Source organism: Lepidochelys kempii, chromosome 7, assembly GCF_965140265.1.
Source record: "Lepidochelys kempii isolate rLepKem1 chromosome 7, rLepKem1.hap2, whole genome shotgun sequence".
Classification (NCBI taxonomy): Eukaryota; Metazoa; Chordata; order Testudines; family Cheloniidae; genus Lepidochelys; species Lepidochelys kempii.
In genome coordinates this window covers 34,251,157-34,266,499 of record NC_133262.1, presented here as the reverse complement: position 1 = coordinate 34,266,499, position 15,343 = coordinate 34,251,157, and the positions used below count along the sequence as shown (strand labels likewise).

The 15,343-nt window shown below is 40.3% G+C and overlaps 1 long non-coding RNA gene across 9 annotated transcripts in view; it reads right to left on the bottom strand.

The window, feature by feature from the left end:
- LOC140914428 (uncharacterized) overlaps positions 1-15,343 on the bottom strand; it is a 110,677-nt gene that overhangs the window by 31,454 nt on the left and 63,880 nt on the right. For 8 of the 9 annotated variants that reach the window (XR_012159853.1, XR_012159849.1, XR_012159852.1 and 5 more), the window contains 4 exons: positions 6,402-6,469; positions 5,584-5,750; positions 2,541-2,702; positions 1,661-1,721 (listed from right to left, as the gene is read on the bottom strand). This is a non-coding gene — a long non-coding RNA (uncharacterized lncRNA). The remainder of the gene's footprint in view (positions 1-1,660; positions 1,722-2,540; positions 2,703-5,583; positions 5,751-6,401; positions 6,470-15,343) is intronic. The other variant, XR_012159857.1, reaches the window with a different exon arrangement.

Below are 15,343 nucleotides of genomic sequence, written 5' to 3'. Positions count from 1 at the left end.
CCCAGGCTTCTCTCCAAATACCGATGTAACTACATTCTGCCTATAAGAGTTCCCCCTGCAGTTTCAGATAGGTAGAGTATTCTTCCCTCCCTAAACTGATGTAACAGTATTCTGTGCTGTTAAGAGATTGTACTGTTACCACAAATGGTCAGGACCTTGGCAGGTTTTTTTTGTTGTTTTTTGTTTTCACCTAACTTGTGGCACTTTCATTTGACAATTGGGGACTTACACAGTTAATTTTTATGGCTGCCCTGGAGCGGGTGGTGGGTCATTGAAATAACAATGCAAATTGGTTGGCAAATTGATTTGTGGTCAAAGTTTAAATAATAAAGTTATTTCACATATAACTACAAGGCTCTTGCTTTGTCTCATTGTGCTGACAGTACAAGAATATTAAACATTAGTTATCCACTGCATAGCCAGAGTATTCATAAACATCACAAGCAAGGAAACAGTTTTCCTATGCACTCGTTTTTAATGATCACTTTGTATTCCCAGACATTTCACCCTGACAAATGAGTTACGTTAGCAGGACACAGTCTCTCATTGTGATTATTGCTATGCATAGGCCTTCGCTGTGCTTTATCTGAGAGGCTCTTGCAGCATGAGTCCCTACAAACTGTATAGAGAAGCATAGAACAACAATGCTGCTTCTATCAGTGCTGTTTCCAAAGAGGGTTCTTTTTTCAGTACACACAATCCTCTCCATACAAATATTCAAACACAAAACCACACTTGTACTGTGGACAAAAAAATTAAAATTAAGTCACAGTTAGACAGCGACTTACATTTTTGCAAATGGACATTTCATACCAGCAGGTCACTATAACAGTGGGAAATTTCTGACCAAAAAATTCCTTAAGTGCATACTTAAGGAAACGCACTGTGTACGTGGGGGTAACAGATTCCTAAGTGGCTAGCCCACATCTCTCAAACGTCTAAACAGAAGAAGACTGCCTGAGCATCCAAGGGCACAGCAGTTTGAATCCCACACGAACCTCCCTTTCGTGAGATGGACCCCATCTCCTGGAGGTAACAGGGATTGAACCAAGAGCTCTGCAACTTGAGCTAAAGGATTAAGTGCTATAATTGGCAGCTGTAACTGATCCCCAATTGTGTATCAGGGATGCGTAACATAGATGTAATCCCAGTGCCCATGTGTGTCGCCTTTTGTGTTTATTTTTCAAACAAATTCTAGCAAAATGAGCTTAGTGGCAAGAACACTTGCTGAAAAAGCAAACAAAGCAACATTCCAGAATATTTATAGAAAGCAAATTTCAGAAATGTAATTGTAAATATTTGCTCCAGAAATCTGATTCTAGGAGTTACGATGCTCAATTTAGGGAACAGAAACTTACCAACAGCCCTGTGTCTCCCTCCTTTTTCGGTTATTGAATACTTGCAACCAGACATCTCCAAAAATTATTCAGCAAATAATTTCAAATAAACACAATTAGAGAAAATTGCTGTCTATTCTTGGACAGAGGCGACGTTTGTTGTGAATTTTTCACCCACCTCTATTTACCTATCACCCCAGAGATATTTGGAGGTAATTAATGTTTGTAATGTGTTTTACAGTTCTCAGGTAAGCATTGCTATACTGTTACCGTGTAAAGCATTAATATTTAACTATTTTATACTAGTACAAAATCTCACATACCCTGAAACGGTAATGCCCCTTTGATACTGAGGTTATTCTTCTGAATCTCTTCTTTCCGTATCTAGTGACACAAGGTAATAGGCCTGATTTTTAAAATGGTTCTAAGCTGGCATTTTCACATTCACAATCAATTGCAAGCATAAAACTGAGTGAAAAACTGGAGGCTGCATTTCTCAAGTCAGTCCCTGTATTTCATTGAGTAATTTTTCTTGCAAATGTGCAGTTATAAAGTAGAATGTAAATAGACTCCTCCTAAAGAAAACAAACTATTGAACATTGTGTTAGGAAGTAAGGTAAGGCTAAGTATTTCTAAAATTTAGGACATTTCTTCAAAAGAAAATTGCTTTTAGAGTTTATGGAATCTTTTCGGAGAACCAGCTCTAGGCACCAGCAAAGTAAGCACGTGCTTGGGGAGGCATAATTCCAGGGGAGACATTCCGGCCACCCTTTTTTTTTTTTTTTGGCTTGAAATTTTTTGCTTGGGGTGGCAAAAAACCTAGAGCCAGCCATGGTCTGCTGTCAAGTAAAGGTAACAAAAACTTGTATGTACCCCTACTTGAGGGGTGGGAAGAGAAAGCTTTCTACAAGTATGTCTCCACATAATTACACTATTTAAATTGGGGGTATTCAGCACCTTTCAAACGCTTAGTGCTAAATGCTATCTGGAAATCAGCTTTAAAAAGGTGAGGTTACAGTAAGTTATCCTATTCTAGCTTTCAAAATTAACTCAAGTAGATGACAGCACTGAAAATATTACTACAATCTAAACAGACATTTCTAATATTTTGTGTTTCATTGCAAAACAAACTCAGTTGGTGATAACAGGATATGAAATGTCATTTCAAGTATGTCTTAGTAGCAAATGTGCAACAACATCTACCTCTAAAGGTAAGCCACCCCACACACTCTGCTGTAGTCAGATCTGCAGCTGGTGTTGGCAACCCAGTTCCTGTCCAAGTGGAGGAAACTGATCACTCTGGTTGTCAAAGAGAAACGGTTACATTTTGCAGAATAAACTGATGCTCCCAGCAGACATGCAGCTCTACAAAAACAAATATAATTAAGAGACTGAAATAGCTTTCTGCCAAATTTGGGTGTAACAAAAAAAAACCAAAAAAAAAAAACCAACCCAGCATTAAGGTGGAAAACACGGATTGCTTTTTTACTCAATTAACTCTAATTAAGCCTCGACTGGATTGTTCTTAGTTTAATAATGGCATTCCTCAAAATTACAGCAATTTACCAGGAACTTTTGACTCTGTATAACTACCTTCTTCTAGAATAGCCATAATTTCTTTTAAAAAATAGATTCTCTTCAGATGGGAAACCTGCCTCTGATCCAGCAACTTCATGGCCCAGCGCAATGGAAGGTGTCAGTTTTGTCTTGATTTTTGGTTAATGCCATATACCATGGCTGAACAAGAAATGCTATGGTAATATGACTTGGCAAATCATCCAGACTTAGAAAAATATATCTGGCTACTCCTTTTAATCCAGGTGGTTCTTTGTTATTGGCCTATTAGTATTGATTTAGTAACAGATAGTGGGATTCATGAAAACTGTTCCAATTGTAGAAGTAGGGCCTTCTATTTGGCTGAGATACTCTGGTGTTCATTACTTGCTGCAGAACATCTAAATGGAGCTTATTTGCTGTACATTACTGAAGGAGACTGAATTTTAAAAAGCAGGGCACAGCATCTTTCTTGGACATCCTGTTGCTCAAGCATCTGATGTCAGCATTGATTAGAACTCAGCATCACACTGGCATTCAGGCCCTGCCACATCATGCATTCAGATCACCACCATCAGCACAACAAAGACATTTAATGTCTCGTTCCCAGTGGGACAGTCCCAGATTTCCATTCTCAGCCTTGTGTCCTGCTGTAGTACTGTGGCACAGGAGAGAGAAAGGCCCACATTTACAGTATTATTGTTAGTAATTGCATCAAAGTTTTGGCAGTCTCCTCAGTGACCTGGTTCTCATTCCAGCACTGCAGAAGAACCTGCCAAACACTCTTACCTTCACCTATGAGCAGGGAAGGAAAGAGGCAGAAGTAGTTTATTTTTTAATTCATGGCCCATAAGCACCAAGAATCCCTGGAGAGCAGTCACAGCAAGCATGTAATAGGGCTTCACAGATCACTTCATTGTGTTCAAATGTAGCTAGGGAGATTAAAAAGAGAAGCAGGCAACTATCAATTCATTCCCCCCAAAAAGTGACAACCCAGTACCAGTAAGCAGAGAGTCTTCCCATTAGTGTCCAAGGCCTATGATATTTAATGGCTTAATCTGTTTACAAGGCCACTCAGTTGTCAGGACTCTCAGCCCCCTTACTGTCACCCCTTTTTGACCCCAGTGGCTAGTCAAAGTTTGGGGCCCCAGGAAAGTTCCAGCTGGGAGCAGAAATTGATGATAGAGTCTGGTATTTTCTTCAATGCAATCTTGTTTATTTGCAAGGGATATAAAAGGTCCTGCTTCTCTGAATGCAGGAGGAACCAGAAACAAAGGAATAGTTGCTTAGCTTACAGCTCCAAGCGTTTTTAGCCAATATAAGACCCAAAAGCTCTCTCTCTCTCTCACACACACACACAAACACACACTTTTTCCAGAGATCCATAGGCCAGGTCTACACTACAAACGTACATTGGTAGAACTACCTTGCTCAGGGGTGTGAAAAATCCACACCTCGAGTGACATAACTATCCCGACTAAAACCCTGGTGTAGACAGTACTATGTCCATGGGAGAGCTTCCTCTGTCAATGTAGCTACCACCTCTCACGGAGATGGACTAACTACACAGATGCAAGAAGCTCTCCCGTTGGCGTAGTAGCGTCTTCACGCTGCAGCGCTGTATGTGTAGACAAGCCCATACTCCGTGCTCATAGGCTATTGCTCGACTTTTAGCTTTTTGCCGCTGACTCTCTGACCTTCTGTGTCTTTTAACCCAGCTTGACTTTTTTCACACACAAGCCTACATGGGCAGTCAAATCCTCTGCCTTCACGGTTCTAGTTTCTGGGCGGATTAGTAGGCCTTGTTTTAGGCGTGGCCTCTTAATTGTCTCACAACTATCCGAACTGAAGAACATGTTCACACATCAGTTTTAACTCAACCTATAACAAGGTTTAACCCAGCTCACAACATTATTTATTTGGCAGATAATCATGTATCACAATCTCTTCAAGGCCAGATTAATGAAAATGACCCAGGGCCTAAGCGTGTGGAAGGAGGCACCTCAGCTTCCAAAATCATCACCTAACAGTGCCCCAAACACGGGCTGTTCAGCGGTGATATTAGGGGCATGATTTTCAAGAGAAGCTAATTGATTTTTAGGAGCACAGAAGTCCCATTGAAAATTCAACCTAGAACCCCACCCAATTTCTACAGCCGCAGGGCAATAATATATATGGCCCAAATTCCCTTTACATGCTGGACAATGATAAAAAGGTAAAATCTCTATATTAGTCAAACCAGGTAAGGATGCTGAATATTGAAAGCCAGTTAAAGGAGGCATCAGCAGAACAGTAGAAAGCTAAGGGTTTGCCACAGTTACAACCCTGGGAATGCCAGCAGCAGCTATGCTAATCACACTTCCACTTGAAAAGAGTACAGTTCCCCCCACCTCTCGCTGTCATGCAGATGTATGCCATTTCTCAGAGTAATTTTAAAAAGGGCATGCCTACACTTAAAATGCTACAGTGACAGCTGTGCTACTGTGGCGTTTTAAGTGTAGACAATCCCTAAGAATGACAGAAGGGATTCTCTTGGTATAAATAATACAGCTCCCCAAAAGGTGGTAGCATGGTCAACAGAAGAATTCTTTGGGTCAACCGAGCACTGTCTATCCGGGGGCTTAAAGTGGCTTAACTACACCACTCAGAGCTGTAGATTTTTCACACCCCTGACCAAACTAGTTAGACCAACCTGATTTTCTAGTGTAGACCAGGCTAAATTCAAAATCCTTCTTCCAACTGTCCAGACTCCGCTCTTTTCTCATCTCTCCTCTCCACAATTCCAGATCGGTACACTTTATACAGGATCAGAGCTCCTAGGCATACTTCCTCTTCATATCTTTCCAGTCGGTGGCTGAGCTAAAGAAAACACACCATGGCAAATATCAAGCCTCGGTCACCATAGTTAAGGACTCCAGCAACTGTTGGAAACCACAACTGTAGATGCACATCATTGTGAAGAACACCACAGAAGGAAAACCAGGATATTCACTATAAGTAACAAATGCAACAGGACACCAATTTCCAAAGTAAACTGCGTAGGCGTGATCTTGGGAATTATAGACTGATAAATGTTAGGGAGTGCAGCCTAATGGATAGAGCACTCAGATAGGACTGGGGAGACCTGTGTTCCATTCCCAGCTTGGCCACTGGCTTGCTAAGTAGCCAAGTCACTTCCCCGCTCTGTGCCTCTGTTTCCCCACCTGTGCATTGGAGATAATTATACTGACCTCCTTTGTAAAAAGCTTAGAGCTCTACTGATGAAAAGTGCTATATAAGAAATAGGATTATTATTATTTCATTACTAGATTAATTAGCAATTCAGACAATTTAATAGAGTTCTAAAACACCCAGATCAATTTGGGAGGATAAAAGCACAGCTTCTTCAAAGGAAAAACATACTTCTCTAATCTACTAGAATTCTGAGCATGTCAACAGAGTAGGGGATAAAGGAACCCCAGTAGACAAAAGTAGTTAAACTTTCATGAAAACTTTGACAAAGTCACTCACAAGAGATCATGGAGTAAAATCCGTTGAGCAGTCCTAGGGTGTGACAAAGTGCTGTCATGGATTAGAAACTGGATAAAAACAAAAGTACAAATGAACAGTCAGTTTTCAATATAACAAAAAGGTAACACTGAGGTATTCCAAGAATCCATGCTAGGTCCTGTGCTTAACAGATTTATCAGTGACCTGGACAACGGACAGAACAGTGAGGTGGCAACATTTGTCGAGAATGCAGAAATATTTAGGTTAGTCAAGACTGGGCAAGGGACTCCAGAAAGACCTGTCAAAACTTAAACGCTGAAAAATGCAAGGTAGCAAACATTGGAGAAATAATTTGACCACCACCCAAGCACTGCTGGGTTCTATCTTAATTGTAAATCATTCAGGTAAAAGATCTGAGCGTCACAGCTGAACAACGTGCAGTGACAGTCAAAAAGCAAACAAAGTGTTATGACGTTTAAAGACTGGGTTAGGGAGTTACACTGAAAATATTATAATGCCATTATATAAATCAGTGGTACACCCTCATCTGGAGCACTGTGTCCAGGTCTGGTCACCACAATCTTATGAGATATATAAGAAATAGAGGGGGGGGGGGTCAGAGACAGAAAAAGAAAAGAACTGTTAGCATGGAAAGATTTCTGTGTGAGGAGAGAACAGGATTCTTTAATTTAAAAATGAAATAAAGCAAGAGGGGGCATGATATGGATATATAACATAATGCAGAGCATAGAAAAGATATTGGACATTCCTATTTACCCTCTCATTATAATACAAAAACAAGAGGAGCATTCACAGAAATCGGAAGCCAACAAGTGTAAAACTGATAGGACTTTTTTTGTTCAGCCTACATTTTTATTAACTTGTGGAACTCATTGCCACAAGGCATCATTAAGGTCAAGAGCCTAACAGGTTTCAGAAAAGAATCATATATTTATATGGATGTTTAGAAACAGGACACTAGACCAGATGCCCTACCAGTACACTGCTAGCTTTGCTCTAGGAGCGTATTAACAGATGCAGGTACAGGGGACAAGCACACTGCACAAACCCAGATCTTAAATGATGTATGTCTTTACAGAGTATTGAATGCACTTTTTATAGAATGAGGCTTTCAGTAATATTTCAAAAGGGCTTAAGTGACTTAGGATGCTTAAACCTATTTTCAAAAGTTACCTAGGACCCTAAACGACCTAGCAAAATGCTGGTCGTGCAACTGAGACCTATTCCACATACTCCATTCCCTTCTCTAGTGCTGTTTACAAGTGAAGAGAGAGAAGAGGAAGTGACTGACTCCACGGAGCACTGCTTAACTCCAGACTGGAGTGCAGATAAGCTGCATCAAGCTTAGGGTGATATCAGTAGAAACTCATTAAGATGTTCACCTTATTTCAGCAGGAAATATGCATTTAAAGAAAGGACAAAGCTAGATAGTTTACGTATCACCAATAGTGCACCAAGCTAACAGCCACGTGCATTTGGAAGGGGGGGGTGGTGTCAGCCCATAGGACACTTTGAATTGACTATTTTTTTTAAATCATTGTTGCTGATTGGACTCCACCCCAAAGACACACATTTCCTTACCGTACAGGTAAGCAAAAAGCACTGTGTCAGTATTGCCCCTTACTGACCTGTATATAGCTTCAGTTCAAATACAGCTGTAGCATTCATTCAGTATTAGCAAAGACAAAAATTCATGCTTCCATCAAAATTCTGTTGCATGCCATAACTATCACGATCACACACCCCAACTGCTGGTCCCTCCCCATGTTATCAGGGTATCCATTTGGTGCGGTTTATTTTAATACTAATTTTTAAATAGAAAATAAATTTGCACATCACACCGTGAAATCAGTTGACCCTGTCCAGATTTAGGAGAACATTTTGTGCACGCTACTTTCAAGCTGGTATTTTTGGCTGTTTATTAGAACCCTGATCACTTCTTGCTCCCAGACCTTTTTGCTTGTTGGGGGAGTGACATGCCTGGGATAAGACTCTCTCTGTATCATTTTGCCACTATTTTTACAAAGCAAAGCATGAACTCAGAAACCAAACATTTTGATTGGGTGCCTGCCATGAGCAGAGCAGCAATAAGGAATGCAACTCAGTTGAAATGCATGGACTAGCAGCTTTATTTTAGCTCTTCAAAAGATTCTCCAGAAGGCTTTGCGATTCCAAGAGGACCTCTCTCAGGCACTCAAATAATCAGCGAACTTTGTGCAGTTTTAGGACGCTAGAATTACCCAAGGAGACGCGGGCATTGCAGGATTTTGATCTTTTAGGATGATGGTCAAAAATAGTGTGATTCTGAAATGGAGTATTACAAAAACAAGGCCTAGAAAATAGACTGCTGCCGTTAGTTTACTTAATTAGTTTATACACTCAAACGATGAATAAAAACAGCGCTGCAACTGTGATGGCTTTAGTTGTAAGCCTGCAACCATGACAACAGTAAAGTATTACTGAATCACCATGACAAGGAACCAGAGACTATTGCTGCTGCTACATAAAAGCCAGCTTGAGCCAATCAAAAATTGTGCACAAATGGGGGCGGGAGGACCACTACAATTGTTTTACTTTATTTTTATGCAACACAAAAAATTGGGCATTTAAATATTTTTGTTTTGCATCGTTGTGCAAAGCTCTCATGACCATGTCGTTTTTCTTTGATCGCTATTGACCATAATTGCGTGATGAGAACAAAATCTTGTAATGACAGGATAATTACATAACTATTTAGACAGACAGACAGAAAAGAGGGACCTGAAAATGGACAGAGCAAGAAAGGCAACTCCTGGTGTGACTAGCACAGAATCTGCAGAAGGCTTCGTTACTGTGTAATAATGACGGACAGTGATTGGTGGCCTGTGTAACAGCAATACTTTTCAATCCTAGCTTCAGGACATCTTCACAGAAATAGAGCTTTCATGGTAACAGATAAGAATTTTGGTGTCACTTGGGTAATTCACTTGTTAGGGCTCTGCACTCCACAGCTGATTGTTCTGATGCCATTGTTCTCCATAACATCAAAACTGCAGCTACCAGCAAGTCCAGATTGGAGCCAGCCCAGGATTCCCTTAGTGGTGTTGAGCTGGCATAGCAGCTCTGTGCCACCCAGCCCTCCTAATGCCGTGAGGGTATGGCCAGAGTGCTGCTGTGCTCCAGCAATTCCCAGTTAGTATATCATGGTCCCAGCCAGTACTACCAGCTCCAGGACTGAGGGCCACAAGAGACCCCTTCCCAAGCAGTACCCAGGGTATAGTGGGCTTAGCTGAAGATTCACCCCTAGGATTTTTACTTCGACTAAATCTAAGTACAGTAAGAGTTCATTCCAGTCCCGGTATAGCACACTCAAAACATATAGACATTAGTATACAATTTCAATCTGTTACAGCACTTTCATATTCTCATAACATCTAGGTCTGCATGGGCCTGACCACAGTGCATTAATACAAAGAAAACAACAACATAATGACACGGATGTGCCCGAGAAGCAGATCTTCAGCATCACAATATACTGTGTGCTTTAGTCAGGCATGTTCTCAGGATGCCTTGTGAGTAATATTTTAAATAGAAAAGCAAGCTTGTTCTTTTTCCAGTCATAAGGGTCTCTCCATCCAGTTGGTATTTCACTCATTCTTTTAAGGTGAGCTCCTCTAATATTTATCTTCAGAAAGCAAAGTTTACTCACAAATAATTGTTGTCTCTCCACATCAGTAAGGAAACAGTCATAACAAGTCAGCTGTCATGTGTTATATGACATATACATTGTTATGCTGGGAGTTGGGTGAAACCTCAGAAAAGCTGGTGGGAGTAATAACTACCCTTCATTCAGGATAAATGTAAGAAGCATTTCAGTGCCTTTTGGTGTAAAATAGTTGTAACAATAGGTATCATCACCCAACACATGGGCCACATGCAAGATTGGTGGAGCTATGTGGGCGAAGAAGCATCACTGCCGGTTGAATGCAAACATTGAAGGCTTGGTAGTATTCTGATGGTGGGGTGTGTGTCTCAGAGCAGAAGCAGCCAGAAACACTACAAAAGCAGACAGAGAAGGCAGCAGAAAGCTATGAACAGCCAGAGACGCACTTGTAAGGAGAAAGAGCTGAGAGAGAGCTGTAACAGTTTTAGGCTAACCTGTATTTCCCACTCCATGGTCCATTGAAGGCACCCACTTAAAAGATTCCAACTCCCAGCTGTCACCTCTCTTGGGCAGAGACCCAATGATTTTAAGGCTACATAGCTCCCTGGATTATACTGCAATATTCCCAGCAAGTCAGTCTGCATAAAAAGGCCAGGCCCTGTGCTTTGCTTTCTCTCTGAGGGCTATGACCAGTGCACTTGCCGGCAGTTACAACTTACCACACAGCTCTTTCTAAGCAAGCACATCTTCAGGTACAAGTATTATAGAGAAAATATATCAAAAACAATAAATGCACCTATACGCATGCTCACAGCTTACCAGAGGTCACCAGCAGTCTTATGGGGCCCCACTAGGCCAAAACCTTTCCAACCCTTCCACAAGGAGGTCCTATCTGTTTGCTGGATCAGGAAGAAAGCCCCGAATCAGTTTAAGCCCCGGCTATTTATCCCAAAGTCCTTTGTGTCTGTTAGTCTCTGGAGAATCCAGTCTGAACCAGAATACATGAACCTCCCCAGGAGATGCTACTTCTCTGGAGGTGTTATAACCTGAGTGATTTGCTACAAACATCCCCTACTGTTTTTACTTTTTGGAGTAGCTGTGGTAACCCTCCCCCAGTGGAGTGCATATAATTCCTGTTTTTACAATGACACAAACCATTCATATACTTCATATAACATGGTCTTCCAAAGATATTGCAGGGAGCTGTTTGGGCAGAGTGGTGGCTGGAAAGAAGCTTGGAATACTAAACAAGGAAACTGTTTCCAATTGCTTGCTTCCTACTGTGTTCAGGGAAAAAGGACTTTGGGTAAATTCTTTGTAAAGAAACAGGATTGTAGCAAATAAATATCTGAGTACCATTAATTTCTCCTCCTAACAACAACCACCCACAAAACCCTGAATATTGGCTAACCACTGGTCTAAAATGGGTTATAGTGATCTCTCAGAAGTGACACTGTTTTAAAGAAACTATGGAAAATGAAGTCCTTGGATCTGAGATGGTCCTGTCTTGGAAAAAAAAGCAGCAAAGATTATTGTACTATCTGTAATTCACTGGAGTGTAAACTGCCCTGTGAGCCCCCGCCACACACACCCATGCTTTCCCTTGCTCCCACTCTCCAACAATGTCTGTAAAGGTCTAAATTGGACAATTATGAAGCCTGACTAATTGCCAAAGCATGTTGCAAGGTTCTCTGGTGCTTAGGTGTGAATAGCTAGACTAGGGTTTTACTTTGTGGAAACAGAAAGCTGTTTTTAGGATGGCAGAATGCCTGAGTGAGTAAGTAATGAACTGCGAGCCAGGATGTTCGTTAGTTTTTTGGTGAGAATCTGACTCATGTTTTTGACCTTGGGCAGTTAACTAAAGCATGTGGAAGTTATCTTAGTTCAAACTAATAGGCTAAAAACAGAGCCTCACTGAAAAACAGATGCTGTGAACAATTTTCCCAGGTAAATATATGACAAATTACAGTACTATTATGAAGTGGTGCAACAGAAACCAGTTTGGATGGTACCATGGGACACCACAGTCAACCACTGCAGTTGTTCTGTATTTTCCCCCCATCCCCACTCTCTTCCCATGTTTCCAAATGTACTAGAAATCAAGTATTACTTCCTGTGAATTGTTCCTGATGGAGTTTGACAATACATAGGAAATCTTTTAATGACATCTTTTTTCCAGAGTGGGTTCATCTGATCTTTAATAGTTGATTGGACAAGAGCTCTTTTAAAAAAATATTATGTATTTCTATGAATAAGCTGTTTTATGATTAGTTATTTTGATTTTAAAATTTCAGGGCATATTGCATCCGATGAAATGAGCTGTAGCTCACAAAAGCTTATGCTCAAATAAATTGGTTAGTCTCTAAGGTGCCACAAGTACTCCTTTTTTTCTTGAATTGCTAGAAAGTGGACCCATTCCAATTGGTACAATAAGATATTTTACAAAGACATCAACATCACTAGGGATGTGTAAACCTTCCAAGGTATGTTTTGGATTCACAGAGTTATTTGGAGTTCACAAATCCCTGAACCATAGAACTTAGAAACAGGTTGGATTTGATTTAAATCATTATTTAAATCACTAGTCAAAAAAACTATTTAATAATGGATTTCTACATAAAAGTGCATTCTTGTTGGTTGCTAGAACCTTAAAATATATTCTTCACAACTCAGAGATAGACGTAGGTTTCATTTTTAGAAGGTACACACTATAAGTTTTTTAAGTGATTTATTTTGAAAAAACTTTTCAGATTAGTTTTACAGCTATATCAGAAAATGAATGACTGCCTGTTTGGTTATTTCCTTTACCAAAGGTAATTGAAGCAGATATTTATGAAGTCATTGGAAGGTGACCTATCTCCAATTCAACGGGTTAATCATTAATATTTGGAAGATTTTCTTGCCAGGCTGTATTAGGAGGAGAACATCACCAGACAGACATTTAAATTGTTTTATTTAACTAAAACAAAAACGTTACGAATTCTGGATTTTTTTCTTCAACAGCAAACATATTTTAACAAAACAAGCATATTCATTTTTGAATTTAGTTAAACATTCAAGTTTTTAAAATCAGGTTTGTTTGTTAAAATAGTTTCACACTTAAATGAAATATTAAAATAATTAAAATCAACTAGGTCAGCCACGTCAACATGAGAAACTTAAAATATTGGCTTCTGCAGCTAACTCAGTCGTCTTCACCTTCATTTTCCTGTTTGTTCATCATCTGGAAAAGAAAAAACAAGCTTTCCTGCTTTTTCAGGTCCCAAACAATCTCTCAAATTTGGAATGAATTTGTCCAAAGGAAGAAAATATTCTTTCTACACCGGCAGAAGAAGCTACTGCTGTTAAAAGTGAGATTATCACTTCAGTCTCTGAATCCAAGTGCTTAAGTGACTTCTACCAGTTCACTCGTGTAACTTTCTTGTTTCATGTCGAGGCACAGAAATCCCCAAAAATTCTTTTCAGAAATGCCCAACTATTTTGTTTCAATATTTTTCATCGAAGTGAAACATTCAACTTGAACTGAAACTAAACCTTTAAGTTTTGGTAATCAAACTGATCCAAAATTCTTGGTTTCAAATCACTTCAACATTAAAATGCATTTTCCCATAGTGACACATTGCCTTATTGGAGTTGTAGTTCTGGACCATGATGCCCCATTCCTTCCTATGTGCAAGGCTCCCTGGCTGGACTACATTTCCCATACTTCATTTAGGTCATGTGACAAAAAGCTCTGTGACAGCTCAAAAGCTTGTCTCTTTCACCAACAGAAGTTGGTCCAATAAAACGTATTACCTTCCCTACCTTGTCTCTAATATCCAGGGACCAAGACAACTACAACACATCAAAAATAAAATCTTGATAGTCTAGACGTTTACAGACAATGAGTACATACATGAGGATTATTTTGACAGTCCAATTTAAGTGTGTGTGCGCGCCTGCCAGCAACCCGTGCAGTAATTGTTAAACATGTACCTTTCCATGGCTGTATCTTCAGATTCTTCCCCAGATTCCTACTCATGCCACAGCAAATTTACCACCTTTCCTCTCTTTCCATTTTGGCAGAACAGCCCTGATTCAGCAACACATTTACACACACATACCATTTAAATTCAAAAGGGGCTTGAAACCTTTATTTTCCTGGTTTTGAGTAAATATTTTCTTACATCTGTGGGATTTACTCCTGTGCTTAAATGCTTTGCTGAATCAGGGCCTTGCAGCAGGAAGAGAGCCTGTGTTTATTAAGATTTTTAAATAATTTCTCCTCTTAACTGCCACAAAAATAAGTTTGCTCTCAAATTCATATGGTGGGTCTTCCCTGTACAGTCCTCCTCTGCTGTTCTGGAATTACAGTGCTCTCACTCGCTGTTTCAACAATGAAGAGAACCACATAATTCCAAAGAGACAGGCAAGAAACTCCTCTTAAATAACAATGCATCCTTCCATTTGAGAGCTCCCTATGAAACATATCAGCAAACATATCTTTGCTCCTCAGTCAAGAACAGCTGCAATGTTCTTAAACCAGCACAAGTACCAATGGACACTATAAACAAAGGCCAAAAGAGACAGGGTGCTCCTGAGAAGCAGTGGATCAGGCATCAGCAACAGGCCATTCGGCCCTTTTATATATATCAAGCAGCCCCCTACTCCACACTATTGCCCATAGCTATGGAACCTTTAGGGCTTGATTTTCTTAAGTGCACAAGCAATCAGACAGCACATTTGAGCTTCCTATTCCAGCTTGCATGTCCACACAATGTGTGTTTGCGAATTAGCCATGCAGTTATGAAAGCCAAACCCTTAAAGTTTGTGGTCATATGACGAGTTGCCAAAGCAGCTGGGGACAGAGATTTAACCATAGGTCCATTCCAGTCCATCCCTTGGCTTCTTACATGCTTTTTAGGGCAACACATTAAAGGCCTGATTCAGTGCCCATTGAAGCCAATAGGCATCTTTCCCGGCTCCAAATAGACATTAATTCTTGCCTTAAAGTCACTAATATTACCTAGTTCTACTGTTACATTTAGTATAAACTTATCAGGACTGCAAGAGAGACACAATGGAATCGGCCTCTGAAGTCCAAGCTGCTCTCTCCCATGGTATCTCTCACAAGTATTTAGGTACTTACTATATATACACACTGGGAGTAGTTTTGCTCTTGGTCCCTTGCCCCTCCCTCTCAAGGTGGAACATGGTTGTGTTTTGTCAGTCTCCTCCTCAGACAGACCAAACTAATCCCCTCAAGTAAGTCCCATTGCCCTCATCTCTTCCTTTGTTGAGCCCATCTGTATGTAATATT